Source organism: Triticum dicoccoides, chromosome 3A (genome assembly GCF_002162155.2).
Source record: "Triticum dicoccoides isolate Atlit2015 ecotype Zavitan chromosome 3A, WEW_v2.0, whole genome shotgun sequence".
Classification (NCBI taxonomy): domain Eukaryota; kingdom Viridiplantae; phylum Streptophyta; class Magnoliopsida; order Poales; family Poaceae; genus Triticum; species Triticum dicoccoides.
Window position 1 is genome coordinate 195,685,515 of NC_041384.1, and position 16,029 is coordinate 195,701,543.

Here is a 16,029-nt window from a genome sequence, read left to right on the forward strand (position 1 = left end):
ATTCTCATCAATACGGACATGGGTAACCCAACCGTGCCATCAATTATGGCGTTTGGGGAATAAGCGATTTTACCAGGCAAGTGGGGAGGCGCATCGCCTCTTCCGCCCCTATAAAGGGACAAGGATTCACCCTTTTTTACCCACGCCTTCTTCTTCCTTGCTTACCCATTCCCGCACACTCGAGCTCCAGCGCCCAAGTTCGCGTCTTTCTTCTCAAACCACCCCAAGCATGTTTGGAGCGGGAGGCAAGTGGATGGTCTCCTCCATCACGGAAGAGAACATCACAAAGTTACGGGAAGCCGGATATCTGGCCGCGGACATCGCGCACCGACTGCCAGATGCAGGGCAGCTCATCCCTACGCCTGAACCCCATGAGAGGGTAGTTTTTCTTACCCACTTCGTCCGCGGACTGGGATTTCCTCTCCAACCGTTTGTCTGTGGGCTCATGTTCTACTACGGGCTAGATTTTCATGATTTGGCCCCCAATTTCATCCTCAACATCTCGGCGTTTATCGTCGTGTGTGAGGCCTTCCTCCGCATCAGGCCCCACTTCTGCCTGTGGCTGAAGACCTATGATGTTAAGTCGAAGGTGGTGGTCGGCCAGCAAGCAGAGTGCGGAGGCGCCATGGTGGGCAAAATGCCTAACGTCACCTGGCTTGAAGGCTCCTATGTGGAGACCATAAAGGGGTGGTAATCGGGGTGGTTCTACATCACCGAGCCGCGCGACACCAACTGGGTGGTGGCCCCCAAATTTCGATCCGGAATCCCCATACGGCTCACTTCCTGGAAAGAGAAGGGCCTGTCTTGGGGTTCTTCGGTAGAGCTGACCAGACTCCAGACCTGCATCAGGAACATGATGAGCAAGAAAATCAAGCTATTCAACATGGTCCAGGTCTTGCTCTTCCGCCGGATTCTCCCGTGTCAACAACGGGCATTCAATTTGTGGGAGTTCGACCCGGCCCAGCACCAGACGCTGCGAGAGCTCTACGACACGACGCACAAGGACGTCTGGAGGGTGCTGTTCAAGGGCACCGAGGTACCTCCTTCCCTCACCGAGGACCGCGGACTCAGCACAAAACGCCATGCCAATCCGGTAAGTGTTTGTATCTCATAGGGTATTTATTTGCCCTAGTTAAATGATGTGCAGGATCTAAGCTCCCATGCCATTAACAGGACTGGATAAAGACAGCGGAGCAGCTAGATTGCCCAGCCCCTCTGCCTGAAGATCCCATAGATTCTCTCCTAACGGAGATGCTGACTCCGACACCTTACGAGTTGCCGGCGAAGAAGACCAAGAAGAAGGCCACAAGGACCCGAAAGGGTCTCCGGCGCAAGGTTGTATCGGACTCATTGTCCGATGACTTCGACGCGCACTCCTCCCATGAAAACGAGGAGGAGGAGGAGGAAAGTTCTCTCCCCCCAGACGGGGGAGACAAGAAAAGGAAGGCCGACCCCACCGGGGAGGCCGAAGGGTCCAAGAAGGGAAGGACCCTCCCTCCGGACTGCTCCACGACGGCCACCGATAGTGGCGACGAGTGGCTACCCAGGGTCAAGCCCCTAGCGAAGTCGTAAGTGTCTGGACACCATAGTACTTCATGGCATGTTTTATTGCACTGCTTCTCCTCATGCCGAACATGATTATGTAGTCCGTCCCGAGCTCATCTCGATGTATCCTCGTCGAGCGGCTCATTAGATTCGTCGGATATGAACAGTGGTTCTCTTCCGACCGCTTCCACCCCTCGCCCTACAGACAATGTCCAGGTGTTGTCTCGAAAGGCATCGAGCCGAGGGGAGGTGGTCTTGGGGGCTCCTCGAGGCGACCTCCCGGACCCTGGGTACAAAGGGAGCAAAAATCCCACGGGCTCCGAGTTTGGTCCCCAGCCGGACACTGCGCCGAAACCTTTGATGGTTCCGGACTCCGGCAGGCGATTCCCCATTAAGGGGGCCAACTGCCCATGACGGTGTCCTCTGTCCATCCAGAGGCACCGGATGACTTGCTAGAAGCGCTTAGCAGCGCTTCCATCGACGAAGAGCACCGCACTATCATGAGTGCGGTGATCGAGAAAGTTCAGTCCACCAAAAATGGACTGACCGAAGCTTGTGCCAGCCTCCTAATAGGCTTTGAGGTAAGCAATCAAAATATAAGAAAATATTACCGCATAGATAGTAGCCCCTGATGCTCTGTTCGGCGTTCGAGAAGAAAGGCTGAATAGAGTATCAAATGATGACCCAGGAGTCTAATAAGAATATGTCTATGTGTATGTGCAGGCTTTCCTGCCGGCCGCTGCTGCATGTACTGCAGAGGTCTCTGCACTGAAGCAGGACTTGGAGCGGTCCGAGAACGAACTCAGCCTTACCAAGAGGCAGCTCGAGGAGAGCAAAGGTAAGCAATACCTTGTCTACGCTTTGGAAAAGAATTTCGGTTGTGAAATAATAGGATCATCATGAATTTGCAAGGGGCCACGACCGAAGTGGCGACCCTGAAGAAGGCGTTGTCTGAGGCCGAAAACAAAGCGGACAAGGAGTGCATCGAGCGGAAGTAGCAAGAAGCCCGAGTGGGCGAGGTGCAGCAAGAGCTCGAGGCTCTCACCAAAAACACGAGTCCTTGGAGCTTGACTCTAAGACACGAGAGTCCGAGCTCGTGCGGGCACTTGAAAGCGCTCGAAGCACCAAGGCTGAAGCCCACAAGGCCCTCCAGGAGATTGATGCGGTGAAGAAGATAGCCGCGGGTAAGGCATTCATTATGCAAAGCAAGCATGTGAAGGAAACTTTCCTTTTTATTACCCGAGTTCGGAGTTCTCCAGGAGCGTTCGCAGATCTCCCCCGCAGTGTACTGGATGCCACAGAGTTTTACCGGGCTGAAGAGGGGAGCTCGACGGAGAAGTTGTTCTGGTCTCAGTATACTGGGACCGAAGACCCAATGCCCTTGAGTGACTAGCTGAAGCAATTGGTCGAGCTTCACAAGGCGGCTGAACAGGCCATGAGGGGCCTTATAGTCCGGATGTGGCCTGGCGAGCCCCTGTCCGGCAGCTACTTCGGTCTGGTGAGGCGGCTTGTGGAGGCCTGCCCATGGCTTGAAGTCATAAAGCAGTCCGTCTGCATCGAGGGTGCGCGCAGGGCTTTTGCCCGAGCGAAGGTGCACTAGGCGAAGCTGGACGCTGTGAAGCTGGTGAAGAAGGGGCCGCTGGAGGGCAAGGAGCATCTCCGCCCCGAGATGTATTATGAGAGTGTCCTGAAGGGTTCCCTCCTTGCGGCGGATGAATGTGCCAGGGATGTAATTTTTGAATGAACATGCTCATGTGATCCTGTAATGTGAAACAAGTTCATCTGCGCTATGCAACGCTTTTTGTAATTTAAAATATTACCTTCTGTGCGGCCGTTTCTAACATCTGAGAGCTGGCCAGTCGTCGGCTTCTGCCCCCATGTAACTAGTACTGGGGTGTTCGGGATAAACCTAAGCACTCTTTACCCCAATTTTGGGTCCTTCAAGGGACGTGTTCAGCACAACGAACCAGGCAATCGGACTATAGGGCTTTATCACTCTCACTTAGCCATAGAAGTCTACAATTTTAAACTTTGGCAAAGCCCCTAGTGTTCGGAAGGCCGAATTTGGGGCACTATACACGCCTAAGCCGGGCAAGGCCAACTCCTCGCTTGAAGCGGAAAAAGTCTTTAAGGACTTGAGACCTCTTGAACAGCGACCAGTCTCTCGCCTTATCATGACAGTCAGTTTTCGGCTTTCTTTATTGAGGTGCTCGTCCGGAAGAACCGGGACACAATCGCAGTAGTTCTCCCACCACTACCTTAGCCTATATAGCGGAACGTAAGGTAACAAAGCATGGGAGCCGGGCAAACCCAACTATTGACCCAAGACATGATTCGGAGCTGATGCATATAATGCTATAAGTTCGGGGTGCCGCACTGTCGAAAGTGTTCAGACTTCTCGCGCCGTATTATGGGGTAAACGAAAGCCCCTGGCGTACTGACCGTACCCGAACATATGGGTGCGGATTGTCGTAAATGGACATATAAGAGGGAAAAAAGGATAAATAATGCAATAATAGACTAATGCTATGCATTGTTATTTAAATAATACATCGAAGTGTACTGGTACAAGTAGTGCAATAAGCAGAAAGTAGGACAATTCGAAATGTCCTACCCCAGGGTAAGCTGCGTATGGATAGTAAAAAAGCGGGTATATCAACTATTATTAGAGACCACCTGGGGGTCCCGTGTTCATATTAGCTTCTTGCCGCCTTGGTTGCTCCTTCCCGTAATGTGTCCGGCAATCGTATTGTCGGAAAGGGCTTCCAGAGAGTTAGGCCCTGAAAGAGAAAATAAATGATAAAGGTATACAGCCCCTAGGGCGGTTAAGCCGCATTGCGGGACGTGCCCTGATCGTGCCCCCGCCTATGTCCATGGTATTTTCAGTGCGTAGTTATGTACGTGCGGCACGGATTTCGTCGCTTGACTGGGACTGGGACGGGGGCCGAATTGCTAGGCGAGCTCTGAACGTGCCAGGCGATCCTATTGCAGTTTATTTCGGACTTGCTTGAAGGTGTCCGGGGGCTGTAACGCCGAATTAGTGGTTTGCCTTAAAAGGTTGCTTTGTGCTTCTGCTGCAAGGGCCGCAGTGTGCTCTTCCGTGTGGAGCGAGCGTTCTATGTTTCCATTTACTGTTATGACCCCCCTAGGTCCTGGCATATTGAGCTTGAGGTATGCGTAATGCGGTACTGCATTAAATTTTGCAAATGATGTTCGTCTGAGCAGTGCGTGATAGCCACTGCAAAATGGGACGATATCGAAGATTAACTCCTCGCTTTGGAAGTTGTCCGGTGATCTGAAGACCACTTCCAGTGTGATTGATCCTGTGTAATGGGCCTCTACGCCTGGGATGACGCCTTTAAAGGTGGTTTTGGTGGGTTTGATCCTCGAGGGATCGATACCCATTTTTCGCACTGTATCCTGATAGAGCAGGTTCAGGCTGCTGCCGCCGTCCATAAGGACTCGAGTGAGGTGAAATCCGTCGATGATGGGGTCTAGGACCAGTGCAGCGGATCCGCCATGACAGATACTAGTAGGGTGGTCCCTGCGATCAAAGGTGATCGGGCAAGCAGACCATGGGTTGAACTTTGGGGCGACGGGCTCCATCGCATAGACGTCCCTTAGTGCACGCTTCCGCTCCCTCTTGGGAATGTGGGTTGCGTATATCATGTTCACCGTCTTCACTTGTGGGGGGGAACCCCTTCTGTCCTCCCGTGTTCGGCGGCCGGGCTCCTCCTCGTCATCACTATGCAGCCCCTTGTCCTTGTTTTCGGCATTTAACTTGCCGGCCTACTTGAACACCTAGCATTCTCTGTTGGTGTGATTGGCTGGCTTGTCGGGGGTGCCGTGGATTTGACACGAGCGATCCAGTATGCGATCCAAACTGGACGGAGCCGGAGTACTTATTTTAAATGGCTTTTTCCGCTGACCGGATCTAGAGCCTCTGAATCCGGCATTGACTGTCGTATCCTCAGTGTTATCACCGTTATTGCGGCGCTTTGGTCTATTACGACGTTGTCTGCCGTTGGCATCTTTGGTATCCGAAGTGCCCGGATTCCTCGATGTGTTGTTGTTGCGAGCCAGCCAGCTATCCTCGCCCGCGCAAAAGCGGGTCATGAGTGTTGTGAGGGCTGCCATAGACTTCGGCTTCTCCTGGCCAAGGTGGTGGGCAAGCCACTCATCACGCATGTTATGCTTGAATGCCGCTAGGGCCTCTGCGCCCGGACAGTCGACAATTTGGTTTTTCTTAGTCAGGAACCGTGTCCAGAATTGTCTGGCCGATTCCCCTGGCTGCTGAGTTATATGGCTCAAGTCATCAGCATCCGGTGGTCGCACATAAGTGCCCTGGAAGTTTTCAAGGAATGTGTCTTCCAGATCCTCCCAACTGTCGATGGAGTCCGCTGGCAAGCTGTTCAGCCAATGCCGAGCTGGTCCTTTGAGTTTTAGTGGGAGGTACTTGATGGCATGTAGATCATCGCCGCGAGCCATGTGGATGTAAAGGAGGAAATCCTCAATCCATACAGCGGGATCTGTTGTACCATCATATGATTTGATATTTACGGGTTTGAAACCCTCCGGGAATTCATGATCCATAACTTCATCAGTGAAGCATAGGGGGTGTGCGGCGCCTCTGTGCTAGGCTATATCATGACGCAGTTCATATGAGTCTTGTCTGCTGTATTCGGCCCAGCCGGATTTGCTTTTGGTGTATCCGGCGCGACGATCATCGTCCCGTGTTGGCGCGCGTGCCCGTGACCCGTATATTGACCTTGCAAGTTTTGCCTTACTGTCCAATATGTCTCGCAGGTTCCGTGTGTTGCCCCGGGCCTTAGTATTTTTGATTGAGTGGCGGGGGGTGCAGGCTGAGCTTCAGGCTGAAACGCCTCTCTGGCTCGGCCACGTAGTGGCCGGTCAGTCGCATCGTACACTGGTGAATGAGGTTGCAATGCTTCCGCCTCGAGGTGAGGTAGCAACCTGAGTTTTGGGTAACTCTTGGAGGGGCGCTCGAGTTCATATTCCTCGGCCGCAAGGACTTCGGTCCATCTGTCAGCTAGCAAGTCTTGATTGATACGTCTCTAACATATCTATAATTTTTGATTGCTCCATGCTATATTATCTACTATTTTGGACATTATTGGGCTTTATTATCCACTTTTATATTATTTTTGGGACTAACCTATTAACCGGAGGCCCAGCCCAGAATTGCTGTTTTTGCCTGTTTTAGGGTTTCGAAGAAAAGGAATATCAAACAGAGTCCAAACGGAATGAAACCATTGGGAACGTGATTTTCTCAACGAACAAGACCCAGGAGACTTGGACCCTATGTCAAGACACAAAAGAGGAGGCCACGAGGTAGGGGGCGTGCCTGCCTCCCCCAGGCGCGCCCTCCACCCTCGTGGGCCCCCTGTTGCTCCATCGACGTACTCCTTCCTCCTACATATACCTACGTACCCCCAAATGATCAGATACAGAGCCAAAACCCTAATTCCACCGCCGCAACTTTCTGTACCCACGAGATCCCATCTTGGGGCCTGTTCCGAAGCTCCGCCGGAGGGGGCATCGATCATGGAGGGCTTCTACATCAACACCATAACCCCTCCGATGAAGTGTGAGTATTTTACTTCAGACCTATGGGTCCATAGTTATTAGCTAGATGGCTTCTTCTCTCTTTTTGGATCTCAATACAAAGTTCTCCCCCTCTCTTGTGGAGATCTATTCGATGTAATCTTCTTTTTGCGGTGTGTTTGTTGAGACCGATGAATTGTGGGTTTATGATCAAGTCTATCTATGAATAATATTTGAATCTTCTCTGAATTCTTTTATGTATGATTGGTTATCTTTGCAAGTCTCTTCGAATTATCAGTTTGGTTTGGCCTACTAGATTGATCTTTCTTGCAATGGGAGAAGTGCTTAGCTTTGGGTTCAATCTTGCGGTGTCCTTTCCCAGTGACAGTAGGGGCAGCAAGGCACGTATTGTATTGTTGCCATCGAGGATAACAAGATGGGGATTTCATCATATTGCATGAGTTTATCCCTCTACATCATGTCATCTTACTTAAGGCGTTACTCTATTTTCATTAACTTAATACTCTAGATGCATGCTGGATAGCGGTCGATGAGTGGAGTAATAGTAGTAGATGCAGGCAGGAGTCGGTCTACTTGTCTTGGACGTGATGCCTATATACATGATCATACCTAGATATTCTCATAACTATGCTCAATTCTGTCAATTGCTCAACAGTAATTTGTTCACCCACCGTAGAATACTTATGCTCTCGAGAGAAGCCACTAGTGAAACCTATGGCCCCCGGGTCTATCTTCATCACATTAATCTACCAATACTTAGTTATTTCCTTTTGCTTTTACTTTACTTTTATTTTACTTTGCATCTTTATCATAAAAATACCAAAAATATTATCTTATCATACATATCAGATCTCACTCTCGTAAGTGGCCGAGTAGGGATTGACAACCCCTATTTGCGTTGGTTGCGAGGATTTATTTGTTTTGTGCAGGTATGAGGGACTCGCGCGTAGCCTCCTACTGGATTGATACCTTGGTTCTCAAAAACTGAGGGAAATACTTACGCTACTTTGTTGCATCATCCCTTCCTCTTCGGGGAAAACCAACGCAGTGCTCAAGAGGTAGCAAGATGGATTTCTGGCACCGTTGCCGGGGAGTCTATGCAACAGTCAACATACCAAGTACCCATCACAAACCCTTATCTCCCGCATTACATTATTTGCCATTTGCCTCTCGTTTTCCTCTCCCCCACTTCACCCTCGCCGTTTTATTCACCCTCTCTCTCTATCCTCCCTCTCTTTCTCTATATGCCTCTTTTGCTTGTTTGCTTGTGTTACCATGTGCCTTCCATTTGCTTGCATCTTTGCTTGGTAATAATCTGTTGTTATGGATCCACTTAAAGTGTTCTACTTGGATCATCTTCGATCCTTATGCGCTCGTGCTGAAAACCCAACTAGCCTAGTTGATGGGAAATCTTTAGATGAGCATGCTCATTTTGTGCGTCATCATTTGTCTGAAAAAGGGAAGCTCTGATGGTATCATATAAATAGTTTGCTATGCTATGTTTGGAATCTTTGTGAAATTTGTGGTTTTACTTGTTGCTCTAAGAACCCTAAAAAACACCTTCCCTACCTATGTGAGTTCAATGATAATGAAATATTATCTTCTTATGCAAAGGGTGTTTATAGTTACTATGATATCGAACAAATTGAAGAATTTGTCGTTTTTAAGGGTGCTCATGAAGTTTCTTCTTTGATTGAAAAGTATGATTTTACTCTCAATAAATCTGAAAATTCCGTCATACTTAAATATTGCAATGAAAACTTTGCTCATAATGTCTATGTCCAAGAATTTATTGAAAGAATGACCGTTGCTTTGGAAGAAAATAATGATATGCATGAATCTGTAGATAATGATGATTCCGATGATTTGGTTGAAATATCCCTTGATGAACATGATGCTTGCTATTCTTGTGGCCATGATGCCAATATTTATGAAGATGAATTTGCTATAGTTCCTTATGTTAAACATGAGATCGTTGCTATTCCACCCACTTGATAGTTCCTTCGATGAAAAGCATGATTGCAATGCTGTTATTATAAATTCTCTTAATGTCAATTGTGTTAATGATATGCAAAACCCTAAGCTTGGGGATGCTAGTTTTGCTATGACTACTATTTGTTGCAATGATCATGACTGGGGTGATTCTTCTTTTGATCTTGAAAATTTATTTAAGCCCCATGATGAATATGAGATTGATAATAGTGTTTGCAATATGATTGAAAGTGGGTATGGAAGAGTGTCAACTTTAGATCCCACATATTTGGAGAATGTTCAATCTTATGAAGTTTTTGATAAAAGTGGGTTTGGAGAGCTCATGACTTTAGTTTATGTTAATCCCACTATTTTGGAAGAGTGTCAACTTTGCATGCATGTGGATCGTGTTGAAAATATTTTATGTGATAGCTATTTTGTTGAATTTGCTTATGATCCTAAATATAATTATTATGAGATGGGAAAATATGGTGGTAGAAATTTTCATATTACTAAATTACCTCTCGTTATGTTGAGATTACTATTGTTTCTTTCCTCTTCCATACATATGCTAGTTTTGCTTCCCATGATAATTTGTTTGCCTATAAGATGCCTATGCATAGGAAGCATGTTAGACTTAGATGTGTTTGTCGCATGTTTTATGATGCTCTCTTTGTGCTTCAATTCTTGTCTTTCATGTGAGCATCATTGAAATTATCAATGCCTAGCTAAAAAGGTTTTAAAGAAAAGCGCTTGTTGGGAGTCAACCCAATATTTTTCCTTGCTGTTATTCAATAAATAATTTATCTAGACTCTGTTTTGGTTGTGTTTTTTGTGTTTAATTAGTGTTTGTGCCAAGTAGAACCATTGGGAAGACTTGGGGAAAGTCTTGTTACACTTGCTGTAAAAAACAGAAACTTTAGCGCTCACGAGAACTGCTGTCATTTTTATTTGGAAAGTGATATTTTGTTAATTATTTTTTCAAATGATTAATAGATAAATTTCTCACGTCCAGAAATTTATTTTAGAATTTTTGGGGTTCCAGATATTGCGCTAGCTACAGATTACTACAGATTGTTCTGTTTTTGACAGATTCTGTTTTTCGTGTGTTGTTTGCTTATTTTGATGAATCTATGGCTAGTAAAATAGTTTATAAACCACCCCACGATAAATAAATAATTAGTTCATTACAGTACCTTGAAGTGGTCTTTTGTTTTCTTTCGCTAACGGAGCTCACGAGATTTTCTACTTTGAGTTTTGTGTTGTGAAGTTTTCAAGTTTTGGGTAAAGATTTCATGGATTATGAACAAGGAGTGGCAAGAGCCTAAGCTTGGGGATGCCCATGGCACCCCAAGATAATCTAAGGACATCTAAAAGCCAAAGCTTGGGGATGCCCCGGAAGGCATCCCCTCTTTCGTCTACTTATATCGGTAACTTTACTTGGAGCTATATTTTTATTCGCCACATGATATGTGTTTTGCTTGGAGTGTCTTGTATGATTTGAGTCTTTGCCTTTTAGTTTACCACAATCATCCTTGCTGTACACACCTTTGGAGAGAGCCATACATGATTTCTAATTTGTTAGAATACTCTATGTGCTTCACTTATATGTTTTGAGTTATATAGTTTTGCTCTAGTACTTCACTTATATCTTTTAGAGCACGATGGTGGATTTGTTTTATAGAAACTATTGATCCCTCATGCTTCACTTAGATTATTTTGAGAGCCTTAATAGCATGGTAATTTTCTTAAAATCCTAATATGCTAGGTATTCGAGAATAATAAATTCTCTTATGAGTGTGTTGAATATTATGATAAGTTTGATACTTGATAATTGTTTTGAGATATGGAGATGGTGATATTAAAGTAATGCTAGTTGAGTAGTTGTGAATTTGAGAAATACTTGTGTTGAAGCTTGTGATTCCCGTAGCGTGCACGTATGGTGAACCGTTATGTGATGAAGTCGGAGCATGATTTATTTATTGATTGTCTTCCTTACGAGTGGCGGTCGAGGACGAGCGATGGTCTTTTCCTACCAATCTATCCCCCTAGGAGCATGCGCGTAATACTTTGCTTTGATAACTTGTAGATTTTCGCAATAAGTATATGAGTTCTTTATGACTAATGTTGAGTCCATGGATCATACACACTCTCACCCTTCCACCATTGCTAGCCTCTCTAATATCGCGCACCTTTCGCCGGTATCATACACCCACCATATACCTTCCTCAAAACAGCCACCATACCTACCTATCATGGCATTTCCATAGCCATTCTGAGATATATTGCCATGCAACTTTCCACCTTTCCGTTTATTATGACACACTCCATCATTGTCATATTGCTTAGCATGATCATGTAGTTAACATCGTATTTGTGGCAAAGCCACCGTTCATAATTCTTTCATACTTGTCACTCATGAGTCATTGCATATCCCGGTACACCGCCGGAGGCATTCATATAGAGTCATATCATGTTCTAAGTATCGAGTTGTAATTCTTGAGTTGTAAGAAAATAAAAGTGTGATGATCACCATTATTAGAGCATTGTCCCAGTGAGGAAAGGATGATGGAGACTATGATTCCCCCACAAGTCGGGATGAGACTCCGGACGAAAAAAAAGAGGAGGCCATAAAAAAGGCCCAAATAAAAAAATGAGAGAAAAAGAGAGAAGGGACAATGCTACTATCCTTTTACCACACTTGTGCTTCAAAGTAGCACCATGATCTTCGTGATAGAGAGTCTCCTATGTTGTCACTTTCATATACTAGTGGGAATTTTTCATTATAGAACTTGGCTTGTATATTCCAATGATGGGCTTCCTCAAAGTGCCCTAGGTCTTCGTGAGCAAGCAAGTTGGATGCACACCCACTTAGTTTCTTTTGTTGATCTTTCATACACTTATAGCTCTAGTGCATCCGTTGCATGGCAATCCCTACTCACTCACATTGATATCTATTGATGGGAATCTCCATAGCCCGTTGAAACGCCTAGTTGATGTGAGACTATCTTCTCCCTTTTTGTCTTCTCCACAACCACCACTCTATTCCACCTATAGTGCTATATCCATGGCTCACGCTCATGTATTGCATGAAGATTGAAAAAGTTTTGAGAATGTCAAAAGTATGAAACAATTGCTTGGCTTGTCATCGGGGTTGTGCATGATTTAAATACTTTGTGTGGTGAAGATGGAGCATAGCCAGACTATATGATTTTGTAGGGATAACTTTCTTTAGCCATGTTATTTTGAGAAGACATAATTGCTTAGTTAGTATGCTTGAAGTATTATTATTTTTTATGTCAATATAAACTTTTGTCTTGAATCTTTTGGATCTGAATATTCATACCGCAATTAAGGAGAATTACATTAAAATTATGCCAAGTAGCACTCCGCATCAAAAATTCTATTTTTATCATTTACCTACTCGAGAACGAGCAGGAATTAAGCTTGGGGACGCTTGATACGTCTCCAACGTATCTATAATTTTTTATTGCTCCATGCTATATTATCTACTGTTTTGGACATTATTGGGCTTTATTATCCACTATTATATTATTTTTGGGACTAACCTATTAACCGAAGGCCCAGCCCAGAATTGTAGTTTTTTGCCTGTTTTAGGGTTTCGAAGAAAAGGAAAATCAAATAGAGTCCAAACGAAATGAAACCTTTGGGAACGTGATTTTCTCAACGAACAAGACCCAGGAGACTTGGACCCTACGTCAAGACACAGAAGAGGAGGCCACGAGGTAGGGGTGTGCCTGCCTCCCCCAGGCGCACCCTCCACCCTCATGGGCCCCCTGTTGCTCCACCGACGTACTCCTTCCTCCTATATATACCTACGTACCCCCAAACGATCAGATATAGAGCCAAAACCCTAATTCCACCGCCGCAACTTTCTGTATCCATGAGATCCCATCTTGGGGCCTGTTCCGGAGCTCCACCGGAGGGGGCATCGATCACGGAGGGCTTCTACAACAACACCATAGCCCCTCTGATTAAGTGTGAGTATTTTACTTCAGACCTACGGGTCCATAGTTATTAGCTAGATGGTTTATTCTCTCTTTTTGGATCTCAATACAAAGTTCTCCCCCTCTCTTGTGGAGATCTATTCGATGTAATCTTCTTTTTGCGGTGTGTTTGTTGAGACCGATGAATTGTGGGTTTATGATCAAGTCTATCTATGAATAATATTTGAATCTTCTCTGAATTCTTTTATGTATGATTGGTTATCTTTGCAAGTCTCTTTGAATTATCAGTTTGGTTTGGCCTACTAGATTGATCTTTCTTGCAATGGGAGAAGTGCTTAGCTTTGGGTTCAATCTTGCGGTGTCCTTTCCCAGTGACAGTAGGGGCAGCAAGGCACGTATTGTATTGTTGCCATCGAGGATAACAAGATGGGGTTTTCATCATATTGCATGAGTTTATCCCTCTACATCATGTCATCTTGCTTAAGGCGTTACTCTATTTTCATTAACTTAATACTCTAGATGCATGCTGGATAGCGGTCGATGAGTGGAGTAATAGTAGTAGATGCAGGCAGGAGTCGGTCTACTTGTCTCGGACGTGATGCCTATATACATGATCATACCTAGATATTCTCATAACTATGCTCAATTCTGTCAATTGCTCAACAGTTATTTGTTCACCCATCGTAGAATACTTATGCTCTCGAGAGAAGCCACTAGTGAAACCTATGGCCCCTAGGTCTATCTTCATCATATTAATCTACCAATACTTAGTTATTTCATTTTGCTTTTACTTTACTTTTATTTTACTTTGCATCTTTATCATAAAAATACCAAAAATATTATCTTATCATATCTATCAGATCTCACTCTCGTAAGTGGTCGAGTAGGGATTGACAACCCCTATTTGCGTTGGTTGCGAGGATTTATTTTATTTGTGTAGGTACGAGGGACTCGCGCGTAGCCTCCTACTGAATTGATACCTTGGTTCTCAAAACTGAGGGAAATACTTACGCTACTTTGCTGCATCATCCCTTCCTCTTCGGGGAAAACCAACGCAGTGCTCAAGAGGTAGCATTGATCAGCGTGAAGCTGTTGTTGCTTTTTCTTCAGGCTATTTGCCGTGGCCATAAGCTGGCGCTTGAAGCGCTCCTGCTCGACGGGGTCCTCAGGCATGATAAATTCTTCGTCGCCGAGGCTCGCCTCGTCTTCGGAGAGAGGCATGTACTTGTCCTCCTCCGGTTCTCCATTTGCTGCCTTCTCTGGAGGGCTAGCTTGTTCATCCTCCGGCTCTACATCATGCTGGAGGGGATTGTGGTTGTCTTCGGCACTATCCAGAGTGTTATTATCTCCTGTGCCGGTATCACTACTTTTGCTGTGGCGGGACTTAGAGCGGCATCGCTGATGTCGGCGCTTGGGTTGCTTCTTGGAGGGGTCAACCTCCGCTGTCTCATCGCCATTGCCTTCTTTGGGGGTGTCTACCATGTATATATCATAAGATGAGGTAGTGGTCCAACGCCCTGTGGGCGGTGGTTCCTGCTCGTCTCCTGCATCATCGTCCATACCGTCGATGTCTTTGGAGTCAAAGTCGAGCATGTCGGTGAAATCGTCGATAGTGGCTACTAAGTGGGTGGTGGGTGGGAAGCGAATTTCTTCGTCGTCCGCATCCCATTCTAGTCGGACATAGTTCGGCCAAGGTTCTCCTGACAAGGAGAGAGACCTTAATGAATTTAGCACATCGCCAAAAGGTGAGTGCTGAAAGATATCCACGGAGGTGAACTCCATGATCGGCGCCCAATCGGATTCGATGGGCGCGGATGCAGGCGGCTTGGAGTCCATGGCCGGAGACGAATCCAGTGGTTCGGCGACACGGCTCTCGTGAGGGATGAAGTCAGTATCTGGCTCTATCGCCACTGAGAGTGCGGCCTCCATGGCGGGGTCTATCCCTCCGCTCTCGGATGGCGCGATTTGCTCCGGATTGACGGCCGGAGTAGTTGCAGATGCGATCTCCCGAATATTGTCCGACGGCAGAGTTACGTCATGCTCATCATGACTATGCGGCACACCTGACATGGGCTCAAATCCGTCGAAGATCAAGTCTCCGCGGATGTCAGCAGTGTAGTTTAAGTTTCCGAACCTGACCTGATGGCCAGGGGCGTAGTTCTCGATCTTCTCCAGATGGCCAAGCGAATTGGCCCGCAGTGCGAAGCCGCCGAATACAAAGATCTGTCCGGGAAGGAAAACCTCACCTTGGACCGCATCGCTACTGATGATCGAAGGAGCCATCAAGCCTTATGGTGACGACACAGTGGAACTCTCAATGAAAGCACCAATGTCGGTGTCAAAACCGGTGGATCTCGGGTAGGGGGTCCCGAACTGTGCGTCTAAGGCGGATGGTAACAGGAGGCAGGGACAAGATGTTTACCCAGGTTCGGGCCCTCTTGATGTAGGTAATACCCTACGTCCTACTTGATTGTTCTTGATGATATGAGTATTAAAAGAGTTGATCTACCACGAGATCGTAGAGGCTAAACCCTAGAAGCTAGCCTATGGTATGATTGTATGTTGTCCTACGGAGTAAACCCTCGGGTTTATATAGACACCGGAGGGGGCTAGGGTTACACAGAGTTGGTTACAAGGGAGGAGATCTACATATCCGTATTGCCTAGCTTGCCTTCCACGCCAAGGAGATTCCCATCCGGACACGGGACGAAGTCTTCAATCTTGTATCTTCATAGTCCAACAGTCCGGCCAAAGGATATAGTCCGGCTGTCCGGAGACCCCCTAATCCAGGACTCCCTTAATCACTCTTTGGGTGTTAATCACATAGTGACGTTAACTAGATTATTGACTCTAGTAAACCCTTTGAGTATTATTCACATGAAGATGTAAACTAATCACATAAATAAGTGAACTATTGGTGTGAAATCACATGATGATGTGAACTTGATAATTGACTCTA